Source organism: Bos indicus x Bos taurus, chromosome 11 (genome assembly GCF_003369695.1).
Source record: "Bos indicus x Bos taurus breed Angus x Brahman F1 hybrid chromosome 11, Bos_hybrid_MaternalHap_v2.0, whole genome shotgun sequence".
Taxonomy (NCBI): domain Eukaryota; kingdom Metazoa; phylum Chordata; class Mammalia; order Artiodactyla; family Bovidae; genus Bos; species Bos indicus x Bos taurus.
The window spans coordinates 18,504,754-18,520,665 of record NC_040086.1 but is presented as its reverse complement, the minus strand read 5'-3'; the positions used below and the strand labels follow the sequence as shown (position 1 = coordinate 18,520,665).

The 15,912-nt window shown below is 40.8% G+C and overlaps 1 non-coding gene and 1 pseudogene across 1 annotated transcript; both read right to left on the bottom strand.

Annotated features, from left to right (window-relative positions):
* LOC113900695 overlaps positions 1 to 15,912 on the bottom strand; it is a 105,106-nt pseudogene that overhangs the window by 42,109 nt on the left and 47,085 nt on the right.
* On the bottom strand, positions 15,113 to 15,185 carry TRNAM-CAU. Its single transcript has one exon. It is a non-coding gene; the product is annotated as a tRNA-Met (tRNA).

The window sequence follows — 15,912 nt, the reverse complement described above, 5'->3', positions numbered from 1 at the left end:
GTTATTATTATTACTATAATTTTTCTAGACAAGGAAGCAAGACTGGAGAGGGGTTAAATAATGTACCCAAGATCATACAACTGGCAGGTGACAGAATGTGAACTTGTGCCCAGGTTTCTCTGATTCTATCCTGAGGCTACACTGTTTCCCTGACACATAATATACATACAGACACATTCTTATCTATATGTACATTTGTGGGTTTAAAGATATTTCTTTTCTCTCTGCTGTGGTAATTGTTTCTCTCTTTCTTCACAAAGGGCAAAAATATCATAAATACCAGTATCACACCAGAGGTTTGTTTGTTCTCCAAAACACTTAGCACATTCCCTAAGGATTAGTTCAGAAGTCGGCCTGAGGATCCTATCTGAGTTGATGTCATCAGAAAGGCACAGTGATATGGAAGATGCCCACATTTTTGATCTTGAAAGTTTTATCTCTTCTTGCTGGAAAAATAGCTGAAAAGGAAGCTGCTTAACCTTAGGCAGATCACTTTATCCTCAAAATAAATTGCTTCTTAAAAAGTGGTTGCATAATCTTTAAATTAAAACTCCAGACCCACAGAGGAAAAACGTTACCAGCACTGTGTTAGGTTTAAAGGAAAGTGTCCATTAGCTTCCAGGACATGCTAAGGAAGCTAATCTCGGAATAGGATGAAAGTCGTGGGAGTAACGATTATGCCTTTGATCCACTACCCATATGGCATTCTCGACAGGATTATGTAAATGACCTTTAAAAAGTATTTTGGAGCAGTCAGACCTGGAAACATTTATAGATTTTCACATCTGAGTATCTGATCAGATCAAAAGGAAATTAAGCTTTTCTCCATTAACTTCAACCAGAAGCTCCCTTTTCTAATTTTTCCTTACATAAGCGTCTTTAGAGATGACGGTGGCAATGCTGCTAGAGAGGCCTGCAGTAGGTAAAGAAGGGGAGGAGAGAACACTTGCTATAGAAATAGTTGGTTTAAGCATATTGATCAGCTTTTTCTCCTGGGGTATTTGGTTGAAGTAGATGGCAAGGGCTTTGAGAAATTAGGTCAGGGATTTCCACCAGGTGGTAGCACTTGGACCAACTGTAACATCTGTGTCAAAGGGTTTATAAGAAATTAAATATGCTAATAACTTTGGCTATTGTTCTGTGGAAATATGTGAAGTATTCCTCTGTAAGGAATCTGTCTACTCTGTAAGATGGAGGAGGGCCATTTTCAGTCTGTGTGTGTGTGTGTGTGTTTAATTCGTTTGGCTGCCTCTGGTCTTAGTTGCAGCATGAGAGGATCTTTGTTGCATCATTGCTATTGCTATTGCTAAGTCACTTCAGTCGTGTCCGACTCTGTGTGACCCCATAGACGGCAGCCCACTAGGCTCCCCCGTCCCTGGGATTCTCCAGGCAAGAACACTGGAGTGGGTTGCCATTTCCTTCTCCAACGCATGAAAGTGAAAAGTGAAAGTGAAGTCGCTCAGTCATGTTCGACCCCCAGCAACCCCATGGACTGCAGCCTACCAGGCTTCTCCATCCATGGGATTTTCCAGGCAAGAGTACTGGAGTGGGGTGCCATTGCCTTTGCAGGATCATTATTTCAGCTTGCAGACTCTCGAGCTGTGGCATATGGGCTCAGCAGTTGCAGCACACCGGCTTAGGTGCTCTTTGGCACGTGGGATCTTAGTTCCCTAATCAAGGATTGGACCCATGTACCCTGCATTGTGAAGCAGATTCTTAACCACTGGACCACTAGGGAAGGCCCTTCAGTGTGATCTTGAGTTGTTTGTAGACTGATTCTGCTGGTCCAGACAACAAACTTTTGAGAAACACTGGTCTATGGTTTTCAACTTCAACTTTACGTTAGAATCATTGCAGCTGAGAGAAAGAGATTGCCAGAGAGAGAGAGAGAAGCAACGCTTGGAACCCACTTCAGGCCAAAATCTCTGGGTTGGAGTTGGAACATCTGTGCTTTTTACAAGCTTCCTAGGTGATGTTCATGTGCAGCCAGGGTTGAAAACTACAAATCTAGATCGACCTCTTCACTTTCAGTCTTAAGAGATGTAACTTGTGCCAGGTTACACTTAATTTAGTTCAATTCAATGAATGTTTATTTGCACAGTTGTGTGTTGGACTCTGCCTCTGACCTCAGAGGCATGAAGATGAAGGCACTGTTTACATGGAAAAGAAGTAGGTTTGTTCTGCCCCAACCTGGCTGTCCCTGAATTCCTTGCAGACCTCCTAGGGCTTTGTAGGATAGTTCCATTATTTCAAAAATGCTATAGAAGACTCCATGTTTTCCCATGATAAGTTGACACAGACTAACTGCATGATCTGATTTATTTGCTATTCATTGGAATTCTATTAACTAGATGTGTGGCAACTCTGGTGTTGTGCTCAGCAGGAGCTCCAAATCTGGGAGCAGATATCACAGTAGTGGTTTTGAGTATTGGCTTATAGAATCAATCAGCTGCGTCAAGTCTCCAGCTCCTCCACTGACTTGTTTGATTATGATCAAAATAATTTTCTTCCTCTGTGCCTCAGTTTCCTCAAATGGGATGGTGATAGCTTCTGAGACGTGTGTAGTATGTGTGTATGTCTGTGTGTATGTTAGTCATTCAGTCATGTCTGACTCTTTGCGACCCATGAACTGTAGCCCACCAGGCTCCCCTGTCCATGGAATTTTCCAGGCAAGAATACTAGAGCGGGTTGCTATTTCCTACTGCAGGGGAGCTTCCTTATCCAGGGCTCAAACCCAGTTCTCCGGCATTGCAGGCTGATTCTTTACCATCTGAGCCACCAGAGAAGCTCTTAGATGTAGGGTTGTTTTGAGAGTATCTGTAAAGAGCTTACATTTTCAGAAAACAGCACAGCATCAACGTCAGCTATTGTTAACTATTCCTTTCTTCTGAGCTTTTACTAAGCTGTCTACCGGTCCTATTGCTAGGGAATGAATGCATCGAATTGCCAATCACTGCACATCTCTAACTTTCAATGCTGGTAATTATCAGGTGGGCTAGGAAAATATAAGCCACACATTGTACTTTTTCTCTTTGTTGAATGCAGTCAATTAACTGAAGCGACAAGAACTTTCTGATGTTTGGGTGGAATTGCGCTGGGACTCAGCAACTGGGGAAGGGAGAATTGCAGGGAGAAACACTGGATTCAGTGACAGTAAGAGTGAATGTACTTTCCTTACTTTAAAGAAATGTTTGGTAATAGACATCTCCAATGGAGTATAATTAGCATAAATGGACGCCAACACAATAAACTGATATTTGTAATCAGTGTGCCCATCCTATTGGACAAATTAAAAAAAAATTATTACTTAGAATTTTGTAATCAGGAAGGAAATCTGGTAAAAAGGTTAACAAAAATTGGATCATTTCATGCAGGATACGTTTATAATATTTGCTGATCCTTTTTCAAATTGATGTTAAAATCACACAATATTCTTAACTCATATTCTTAACTCATGTCTTAACAGATGCATATTCTTAACCCAAATAGTTCTCATCAATAATTAGTGATTGATAATAATTCATACCTTCAGGATGAGAAAGTATAGTATCAAGTGAGAAATCTTTTATGTGCTGTGCTCTGGGTGTGTGTAGGAACAATTGAATTCTCTCTCTTCCAGAACCCATGGAGTAGTAACTTTTAACCTTTTCTTTGTCTGGATATTTGACAATCTTGTGAAGCCATAGAGCTTATTCCAAGGAAAACATGTTTCTAGGTGTATATTTATGATTTTCATGTGTCTATAGCTATTTCATGCAAAGATGGGCTCAATAAAGGACAGAAATGTATGGACCTAACAGAAGCAGAAGATATTGAGAAGAGGTGGCAAGAATACACAGAAGAACTGTACAAAAAAGAGCTTCATGACCAAGATAATCACAATGGTGTGATCACTCACCTAGAGCCAGACATCCTGGAATGTGAAGTCAACTGGGCCTTAGAAAGCATCACTACAAACAAAGCTAGTGGAGGAGATGGAATTCCAGTTGAGCTATTTCAAATCCTGAAAGATGATGCTGTGAAAGTGCTGCACTCAATATGCCAGCAAATTTGGAAAACAGCAGTGGCCACAGGACTGGAAAAGGTCAGTTTTCATTCCAATCCCAAAGAAAGGCAATGCCAAAGAATGCTCAAACTACCACACAATTGCACTCATCTCACACGCTAGTAAAGTAATGCTCAAAATTCTTCAAGCCAGGCTTCAGCAGTATGTGAACTGTGAAGTTCCAGATGTTCAAGCTGGTTTTAGAAAAGGCAGAGGAACCAGAGACCAAATTGCCAACATCTGCTGGATCATGGAAAAAGCAAGAGAGTTCCAGAAAAACATCTATTTCTGCTTTATTGACTATGCCAAAGCCTTTGACTGTGTGGATCACAATAAACTGTGGACAATTCTGAAAGAGATGGGAATACCAGACCACCTGACCTGGCTCTTGGGAAACCTATATGCAGGTCAGGAAGCAACAGTTAGAACTGGACATGGAACAACAGACTGGTTCCAAATAGGAAAAGGAGTACATCAAGGCTGTATATTGTCACCCTGCTTATTTAACTTATATGCAGAGTATATCATGAGAAACGCTGGACTGGAAGAAACACAAGCTGGAATCAAGATTGCCAGGAGAAATATCAATAACCTCAGATATGCAGATGACACCACCCTTATGGCAGAAAGTGAAGAGGAACTAAAAAGCCTCTTGATGAAAGTGAAAGAGGAGCATGAAAAAGTTGGCTTAAAGCTCAACATTCAGAAAACTAAGATCATGGTGTCTGGTCCCATCACTTCATGGGAAATAGATGGGGAAACAGTGGAAACAGTGTCAGACTTTATTTTTTAGGGCTCCAAAATCACTGCAGATGGTGATTGCAGCCATGAAATTAAAAGACGCTTACTCCTTGGAAGGAAAGTTACGGCCAACCTAGATAGCATATTGAAAAGCAGAGATATTACTTTGCCAACAAAGGTTTGTCTAGTCAAGGCTATGGTTTTTCCTGTGGTCATGTATGGATATGAGAGTTGGACTGTGAAGAAGGCTGAACACCGAAGAATTGATGCTTTTGAACTGTGGTGTTGGAGAAGACTCTTGAGAGTCCCTTGGACTGCAAGGAGATCCAACCAGTCCATCCTAAAGGAGATCAGTTCGGGGTGTTCTTTGGAAGGACTGATGCTGAAGCTGAAACTCCAATACTTTCACCACCTCATGTGAAGAGTTGATTCATTTGAAAAGACTCTGATGCTGGGAGGGATTGGGGGCAAGAGGAGAAGGGGACGACAGAGGATGAGATGGCTGGATGGCGTTACCGACTCAATGGACATGAGTTTGAGTGAACTCCGGGAGTTGGTGATGGACAGGGAGGCCTGGCATGCTGTGATTCATGGGGTCACAAAGAGTTGGACACTACTGAGCGACTGAACTGAACTGAACTGATAGCTCTTTCAAGGTAAAAGAAACTATGAGGTTTTACCTACCAAAGTTTATGTTTCCTAAATTCCAGTCTACATAAAAAAGGGGAGTGCTAGATGGCACCCCACTCCAGTACTCCTGCCTGGAAAATCCCATGGATGGAGGAGCCTGGTAGGCTGCCGTCCATGGGGTCGCTAAGAGTCGGACACGACAGAGAGACTTCACTTTCACTTTTCACTTTCATGCTTTGGAGAGGGATATGGCAACCCACTCCAGTGTGCTTGCCTGGAGAATCCCAGGGATGGCAGGGCCTGATGGGCTGCCATCTATGGGGTCGCACAGGGTCGGACACGACTGAAGTGACTTAGCAACAGCAGCAGCAGACATTTCCTAGATGAGAACCCACCCATATAACTTTAGGGCCGTCTGGCTTCTCTGAAGATTTGAGCAGGTACTGCTTCTTTGCAGTTGTCATAATAGACATGAAATGCTCATTTGAACCATCATTCTTTCTCATCAAAAATAATTTATTGAAATTCTGTTAACCCTGAAGATATAGTTAGTTCATGACCATGAGCAGGGAACTATGGGAGTGAATTCCCTAGAAATTGTGGTTTTGTTAGTTTGGGATAACTTGGTGATCTGACACCAAATGTGGAAGCCAGACTTGGAGATGGTACAGGAACACTGGCTACATGATTTTCAAGATGGTGACCACAGAGCATTGAATCATGTGGGGGGACCTTCTGAACATGATGTCCTGTGCAGTTACACAGGACAGTCACCTATGAATCTGGCTATGACCACAGAGACATAGAGACGATGATGGGTCTCAGTAACTGATACAAAATTGAACTTTGTTTAGAGGGGAAGAAGTCTTATTTTTGGATGGAGAGCAGAGTCTGGAGATGGAAAGAAGGATGGAGGATAAAACTTATAATTCCGTCTCTTTTCTTTCCCCCGTGTTTTTTTAAGGTAGGCCTGAAACTGGAAGTTCAGAGTGTGGGGATCACAGCAGTTTCCTACCCCTGCTCACACAGCCCAGGTGAATAGGAGCCCGTGGGAATGAGGTGGGCAGTGGTTCTCTGTGGTGGAGAACTCACTGGGAGGTGTACAGGCAGACAAGCTGGAGTCTCCTTGTACCCTTCATTCCTTCCCAGTCTTCCTGCACTTGGCATATAGGAAAAGGTGGCTGCCCCATGACTGCTTAGAGCAGTGCCCAGGGCACAGGTCCCCTAAGATCAGGACCAAGGGGGCTGGAATTGGTGAAGGCAGGCTGCAGCAATAAAATTTTTCAGCTTCAAGGTAGACTTTTTCTCCACTCCCTGAAGATTGGGACTGGGGCCAAGGCCATTGCCCTAAAGGAATGAAGAACTGCTCTCAAGAAAAAAAGATTAGATGTTGGAGGAACATAAGCTTCAAATGAGAAAGAGAACCGAAATTAAAAGCCTTTCCAGAAGAAGCAGAGCTAATGAAACAGACTATGACTTTAAAATGGCCTTAATAAATATTCTCACAGAGAGATAAGGGAAAATTTTGAAATCACGGAGCAGGAAAAAGAACTAATTTCAAATTGGGGGTATTAAAACAACTGTTGAGATTGAAAAAAGGAAAAAACCAGCTAGTGAGATGGGAACAGCTGAAGTACAAACTAGTGAATCAAAAAGTTGAGTCACAAATCTTTTCTGGAAGACATTGGAGAGAGATGGCACCCATGAAAAATATTGAGAATGAAATACAGAAATGAAAGTGTCAAAATCTATAAGAGAGAATTTCCAAAAGATCATAAAGGAGCCAACAGAGAGGAGGAAGCATGAATCAGAATGTCCCAGGGTTAAAGAAAGATAAAGCTAAGGATGAAAAGGCTAATGGGGTGCTGAACAGAACAGATAAGAAAACTAAAATCAATATTCAGACAGCCAATTGTTAAATTTAAGAACATTAAGACAAAGAGAAAAATGTTAAAGATTCCAGAGAGCAAGAAAGACCTGAGCTAGTATTAGTTGATGTCTGGATTCTCAACAGCAGCAGTGGATAATGTCTTCAAAGTTTTAAAGGCAAAGAACTTTGAACTTAGAATTTTATATCCAGATAAACTACCATTTTAATAAAGAAATTCTCTGCCTTATAAAATTTAAAAAATTTCACCACTCAAAGACTCTCTTCAAAATGCTCTCAAGAGGTGCTCTGAAAAAGAAAGGTCAGTCTGGAGGGAGGGATAAATGAGAATGGGAGAGAAAGCATTTGCAAAGAAGTTGATCACATTTATAATGTATACAGAAGCAATAATTTAAAATATTTTTCTTATAATTTTAACAATGAATCAATGGCCTAGATGACATACCACCAAGACAAGTACAAAGTGAGTAGAAGTAAAAGTGTGCTCAAGTTTTTGCCTTGTTTGGGAGACATGGATATTGATCATTTTAAACACTGAGAAGGAAAACTAAGCATATCCATACATTTTTAAAAATTAGGAATAATCTTCAGAAAACTAAAGAAAAAGTGGATAAGTTTAAACGGCAGAGGGAAATTTTAATCTAAGCAAAGACTTGCTGTAGGTCATGGAGATGAAAACACAGACAAAGATAAAAACACTTGTGTTCAAACATTGATTGTGTTACTAATCATTGTGAGATGACAGGCAAATAACCTTTGTGAATCTTGGTTTCCTATCTGCAAAACAGAATGGTAATGCCTTCCAGGAAGCATTGATGTGGGGATAGAATAAGATACTGTTAGTATTGGGTTTAGTGTTAGGCCAGGTGATAGTAAATGCTCAACAAAAGGCAGCTAGTACAACCTATGTTCATATTTCCAGTGCCAACCTAGCCCTTCCTGACCCTTGATGCCAAGGACACTAAGTTCATTGCTGAGATTTTTTTCCCCCTAAGACCTCTGGGCTCCACCAATTAGAAAGATTGACTACCTTTCAGTTTTGTTAATTATAATGAAGGACTAAAAGTGCTATTTCTTATAGTTATTATGAGAATTAACTAAATTAATACATATAAAATACTTATGACCTATTAAGTGCTTTAAATATTAATCATTATAATTATCTTCATGCTTAGTCTTAGATGGAAACTTCCAGAACATACCACCTGCTCCTTAAAGAGTTCCCTCAATAGAGTTGTAGTACAGTTGTAATCAGTCTTAAAACATTTAAGGCACAAGGGCAGTGAACCTCTTGAACACTTACCTAGTGTGGTCTCTCTGACATGGAAGTCATTCATCAATGAAACAATGGCTAGGCCCACTTTTTTGAAGGAGTATTCTTCATCTTGGAGAGGGCAATGGCACCCCACTCCAGTACTCTTGCCTGGAAAATCCCATGGGCGGAGGAGCCTGGTAGGCTGCAGTCCATGCTAAGGCTCGGACACGACTGAGCGACTTCACTTTCACTTTTCACTTTCATGCATTGGAGAAGGAAATGGCAACCCACTCCAATCTTGAACTTTGGCATATGCTTCACTGGACAGAAGAATAAAATAGCCTTTAAAGATAATTTACCAGTCGATTAAAATCACCAGTTCCAACATGTCTGCCTTGCACAGTACCATATCATAGTAGGATTCTCACTGATAGCTCACTTTGACGTAGCCTTCGGCCTGTTTACATGGTGTTCTCCATGAATTCAAGGTGTTTCTACTGATTTGCTGTTTGTAAACACATACTTCGAGGACTTCTCCCAGGTACAGTGAATCCATCCTTTCCCTGAGAAAGACACAGATATGATAACTTAGCAGTTAAGGCGAATGTTGGATCCAACCTGATCTGGTTTTATGTTCCAGTTCACTGACCTTGGCAAAGTCATTTAATGTTAATACACCTCTGTTTCCTTCTACTGTGGCCTGTACTATGACACTACTGAAAGATCCTCTCTGATTGTTTGATTTTTATGATTAAATGAGATGAGACATGTGAAATGCCAGAAGCAGAATAAATATTCAGTAATTGTTAGTGTTGATGACAATAAGATGGTGAGAACCATGGTCACAGAGACAGGGTGTGGTCTATGGATGTAGGGACCTTTCTCCTTTATCCTCCTTGTCATTTCTGTGAAGTTAAGAATAAGATACTATAATTAAACCTAATACCTTAATCAGTTAATGTAAATATACCAAACACTTATGAGCACAGCATACTTCTTTCTTTTTTTTTCTCTAATGTTCTCATAAATACTTTCAACTTTGCAGTTGCTAATACCTGCTAAGAGATTAGAACAGGTATTTTTTTCTGCTTTCAGATGCCTTGGATAAGGCACCTCAATACACAGGAAGAATGAAGGTCATGTTCCTTATGAGACCTGGGAAGCACACTTTCCCCACAATTTCTTTGACAAAAGGTGGCTCCATGTCAGTTTTCATGCAAGATTTATTAAATTGTCACAAAGCCATGCATATTCTAGCAGAAGATACTAATGATGATTCTCAAGATGCAATTCTTTTGTAACCTTCAGGCAGTAAGAGGCTAGAAACCAATGCCTGACATCAAACTCCCAAGAAGATATGAGACAGAGTGATGTGTCAGTAAACGTGAAGTTGCAGATTCATTTTGTCTGCTCTTTAGCACTTTATTGTATAGAAGTGACTTTGAATAGTGAAAGAGTCCTCAACGTATTTGGCTGGAGGCAACTATATGGATATACTGAAACTAAAAAGGAACCAGCATATGAAGAATAATGGGGGGACAAAAATGCCTAGGCAATCACCAGGGCATAAAAAAAGAACAGTCACATAAGCCTAGAGTGCTTAGATAGAAAGACGTGTGACACACAAACGGGATGGCAGAGTACTAACAGGCAGGCAAGGCTGGAAGGCGCATTCCCGGGTGTATAATCTCATGAAGAAAAAGGGTTACTGCTGAAACAGCCAACAGGTAATTGAGTGCTTATGATGTACCAGACTTTCTAATAATTATTTTATAGCTGTTAACTCATTTTATTTATTTGTTTTGGCTGCAACAAGTCTTAGTTGCGGCACGTGGGATCTTTGGTTGGGGCATGCAGGATCTTGTTCCCCGACCAGGGCTGTAACCCCAGACCCCTGCACTGGGAGCATAGAGTCTTGCTACTGGGCCACAAAGAAGTCCCAATAGCTACTAACTCATTTTGTTTTACAGAACCTTATGAGTCATTTTCAAATATTATCATCATTTTATAGATGAAGAAACTGAGACCCAGAAGTGTCTTTGCAAAGGCAACCCTGACTATTCATTGGAAAGACTGATGCTGAAGCTCCAATACTTTGACCACTTGATGTAAAGATCTGACTCATTGGAAAAGACCCTGATTCTGGGAAAGATTGAGGGCAGGTGGAGAAGGGGGCGACAGATGTAGAGATGATTGTATGGCATCGCTGACGCATTGGGCATGAGTATGAGCAAACTCTGGGAGATAGTGAAGGACAGGGAAGCCTGGCGTGCTGTGGCCCACGGGGTTTCAAAGAGTCAGACACGACTGAGTGACTCAACAACGACAACACGTGTTTTCGAAAACAAAGTGCTGGGATCTGAGCCCAGGATATCTGGTTCTAGGGCTGAGATGCAGTAAGATATCATTCAAAGACGGGGAGCAGGAGGTGGAGGAAAGCCAGAGCCCTTGTGCTCAACCAGTATGCTATATCGCCTCCAGCTGACACAACATTGATGGGCCTGTTTTGTCAGTCCTCCAAGAGAAATGAATGTCCTGTGGGAGATTTTATAGTATCTGAGACACAGGAGCACGCTACTCTGTTTTCAATTCCCAATAGTGTTATCATATGTCCTGGTTTGTCCAAGATTGTCTGGTTTATGCTGGCTGTCAAGGTGTAATCAATAAGAGTGCTTTAAAAAGTGTCCCAATTTGGAAGATAAAGTATACAGTAACCCTGTGTGTCACCAGTCAAATGGTTAATCCCTGGGCAAGGCTGAACCCACTAGAAAGCCAAAGTGCTTGGCTAATGATTTCTTATATACACAGGAGATGGATGAGGGTCAGGGAGGGCTTGTTCTGCAGGAGGAATACTAAGGAATTAACACCCCTCACACCCAAGAAAAAAATAAAATGGAAACAAACACTCAATAGAAAGTAGCAGAATCCTCAAAATAGGCAGCATAATTAGATTTCATAAAAAGTACTCCAAAGAGGGCATTTTCATCTAGCTTACTCTGCCAAAGGCATAACTAGGATAAAAGACTGATTTCCTCAGAGAAAATTTGAGGTGAATTCCAATCATGTCTGAGTAGTTTTAATATCTACCCAGGCTTTAGAACCCAGCTTTAAAAATCAGGAATTGGGGAATTTGCTGTATGACTCAGGGAGCTCAAGTTGGAGCTCTGCAACAACCTAGAGGAATGGGAAGGGGAGGGAGAGGGGAGGAGGGGACATGTGTATATCTATGGCTGATTCATGTTGATGTATGGCAGAAACCAAACAGTACATAAAGCAATTATCCTTCAATTTGTTGCTGCTGTTGTTCAGTTGCTCAGTCATGTCTGACTCTTTGCATCCCAATGACTGCAGCACGCCAGGCTTCCCTGTCCTTTACCGTCTTTCAGAGTTTGCTCAAACTCATGTCCATTGAGTGATGCCATCCAACCCATCTCATCCTCTGTCGTCCGCTTCTCCTCCTGCCTTCAATTTTTCACAGCATCAGGTCTCTTCCAGTGAGTCGGCTCTTCGCATCAGGTGGCCAATGTATTGGAGCTTCAGCTTCAGCATCAGTCCTTCTGATGAATATTCACGGTTGATTTCCTTTAGGATTGACTGGTTTTATCTCTTTGCTGTCCAAGGGACTCTCAGGAGTTTTCTCCAGCACCACAGTTTGAAAACATCAATTCTTCGGCACTCAGCCCTCTTTATGGTCCAACTCTCATATCTGTTATATGACTACTGGAAAAACCATAGCTTTGATTACATGGACCTTTGTTGGCAAAGTGATGTTTCTGCTTTATAATAAGCTGTCTAGGTTTGTTACAACTTTTCTTCCAAGGAGCAGTGTCAATTTTTTTTAAAATTTTATTTTATTTTTAAACTTTACATAATTGTATTAGTTTTGCCAAATATCAAAATGAATCCGCCACAGGTATACATGTGTTCCCCATCCTGAACCCTCCTCCCTCCTCCCTCCCCATACCATCCCTCTGGGTCGTCCCAGTGCACTAGCCCCAAGCATCCAGTATCGTGCATCGAACCTGGACTGGCATCTCGTTTCATACATGATATTTTACATGTTTAAATGCCATTCTCCCAAATCTTCCCACCCTCTCCCTCTCCCACAGAGTCCATAAGACTGTTCTATACATCACTGTCTCTTTTGCTGTCTCGTACACAGGGTTATTGTTACCATCTTTCTAAATTCCATATATATGCGTTAGTATAATTTTTTAAAAATCTGGAATTGGAAGATATGGGGTGGAGTTAATTTATTAAAGTTTGTCCCCAGCTTAGTGCTGTGAACTGACTTCATCTTACCAAAGTTAATATGTTAATTCTTTGAGGCAGTTCACATGTGGGCTTTGTCATCCCTAAATTTGTGTACAGCAGCTATTAAATTAATAAACTGATTATTGTATTACCTCTTATGGAGGAGTTAGTTCCTCCTTATTTATGCATATCCTCCATGTTTTTAAACTTAAAATGACTACGGATAACATATTTGAAGATGAGTTCTTCTCACTATCAGTGAACTATATTCTAAACCGTAAAGCTCAACTTTTCTTGGCCTGTCCCCTGGGTCCCAGACTAGAGTAGGCTGGAAGCCACAGACTTCCTCACATAACTTGCTTTGGTGACTATGGTAGCATTTCTCCTCTAGGCCACTAAAGACTACTCAATCAGCAGCTGTAACATGCAGAACCACTAAATGGGGGCACTTTAGCTGATAGATCCAGAAGTTTTTGGCAAATCCATTTTCTTTGCTACGTAAATGTGCCAAGAGTTCTTAAGGCCAGAGTAGGAAGCTTGAGTCTTTGGGACCCCCTTGAGCAGACTGGGGGGAAGGGATGCTGGAAGAGATCTCTGTATTGTCCACACATGAAATCTCACAGTAATAGATTCTTCATAAATCTCACTTATTTATGTGAGACTCACTCTTTGCACTGAAAGTTTGGAAAAGAATATACTCAGCGAATTATAAAATGAGGTTTGATCACAAAAATTGAGGTCCTATTGTTTCTATAGCAGAATGGGGCTTTGGGGGGATATATTGCAATGAAAAAGCATCACATTTTGGTAAGTGATAGACACGTGAGACTTCATTCCTTCACAATTACCAGGGGGGAAGTTTCTTAGAAAGTTATAGAAAACTGGTCAATTATCCCTATTTATTCGCACTGTTTGATTATGCTTTATTTCCCATTTAACTTTCTATTAATAAACTTGGTGCTGAGACAAAAGGATTTTTATGCTACTAATGTACACTGTGGTCTAGTTTCCAGAATATTTTAATTACTTGCTCTTACATTGGCTTAAAATTGTGAACCAGAAACCTTTTGGGACCTTTCACTTAATCTGAGCTGTTTCCAAGTCTATTGCTTTTGCTACCATTCCCAGTAGAATTTTTTCACCCTCCTCTTTTTTTCCCAGGTAATCCTTGTGAAATCTTTGTAGGAAAACAGGTGCATTTAGCTGTACTATTCTTGCAAATTAGGTTACTCCCTGTAGCTCCATGCCATCTTTCATTCTCTTCTTCACCATCTTCAAAAGCATTTAGGTTCCCATCTGTACATAGGACTGTGCTAGACCCTAGGCAAACAATTTAATGGAAATAAATCCTGCCCCTTTGGGACTTCATGTCTATGTTGATCAGAAAAACCTGATGGCTATAACACACAACTTCCAAATCTCAGTGGGTTAACACAATAGAAGTTTTTTGTTTTTTGTTTTTTTCCCATTTATTTCACAATCTAGCAAAAGTTGGTAGGGGTTGGGGTCCATGCATACATTTAGGGATCCACATTCCATCCATTTAGTACCAGCTGTGTCCCGTAAGGCTTCAGAGGCTTCTACTGCAAGCCCTGACTACAGCCAGCAGAAAGGAGGAAAGACAGCATGGATGGAGCACACAAGAGGCTTTTAAGAGATCAGGTCTGGAATTTACAGTCTTATCTAACTAGTCAAAATAATAAATAACCCTAGCTAGTCAAAATAACCGTTCCTGTATTGTTTGTTGTTGTTTAGTCACTGAGTTGTGCCTGACTCTGTGACCACATGGACTGTAGCCTGCCAAGATCCTCTGTCCATGAGATTCTCCAGGCAATAGCACCAGAGTGGGTTGCCATTTCTTTCTCCGGGGGATATTCCTGATCCAGGGATTGAACCCATGTCTCCTGCGTCTCCTGAATTGCAGGTGAATTCCTTGCCACTGAGCCACCAGGAAAACCCCTGCTATATACTGGTAGGCATATGGCAAATCTGATTTGATCAAGTTATAGAATCTCAGTGAAGGGAATATGGGAAATATCATTTTTGAAGTTTCCTGTAAATATAAAATTATTTAATTATAATAGTTAAATAAAACTTGAAAAAATGAGATGATAGCCTGAATGGGGAAGCAAAGTTAATGGCAGAGACAGAATGTCAAGGGTAGAAAAGATATTTTATTTTATTTATTTAAAATATTTATTTATTTATTTGGCTACACCAGGTCTTAATTGCAGCATGTGGGATATTCAGTCTTCATTGCAGCATACAGGATTTTTTAGTTGCAGCATGTGGGATCTATTTCCCTGACCAGGGCTCGAACCGGGGCCCCCTGCGTTATGAGTGCAGAGTCTTAGCCACTGGACCACCAGGGAAGTCCCTAGAAAAGATATTTTAGATCATCTTAATTTAACAAAGCATTTGGAAGAAAAAGATAAAGGCACAGAGAGACAAATCAAATAGTCAAATATTCAGACAAAATAAACCGTACCTGCCTCAAAATGAAAGGTTTATTGTTCTTAATCCAATACTTCTGTCCCAGATTATTCTTGGAGCATTTTTTTTTCCCGTGAATTGAAGAGAGGGGGAGAATTCAGACATAGATGTGGTAACAACTCTATAATAAATTTATGTAACACATCCCAGGGCTATTAATCTTAATTTTCTGGTTAATTCCTAATCCATTATCTACAATTCCCCCATATACTACACACACACACACACACTCTCTCTCTCTCTCTCTCTCTCACACACAAACATCTTGCCCTTTTCTCCTCAACATGCTATCCACAATCTTCCAAAATAAGTAGAATGAAACTCAATAAATTAAGTAGCCTGCAAAAGTTTCATGGCCAACAATCGGCAAAGTCTGACTTGAAACCTCCATCCATTTAATAGCAAAACTCAAGCTCTTTCCATTACACTCTGGTGCTTTCTTCTCTGAGGAGTGGGAAAGCCCCTGAGAAAGGTGAGAGAAGGAATATCTAGAAGCAGTCAGCTGAGTGAGTGCAAAATATTTCTCAGGGCACCAAAGAATTGTAATTTATGCCCATAAATTTCTGTAGAGCTGCAGTTCTTAAGTGAGTGAATCTGAGGTACAGT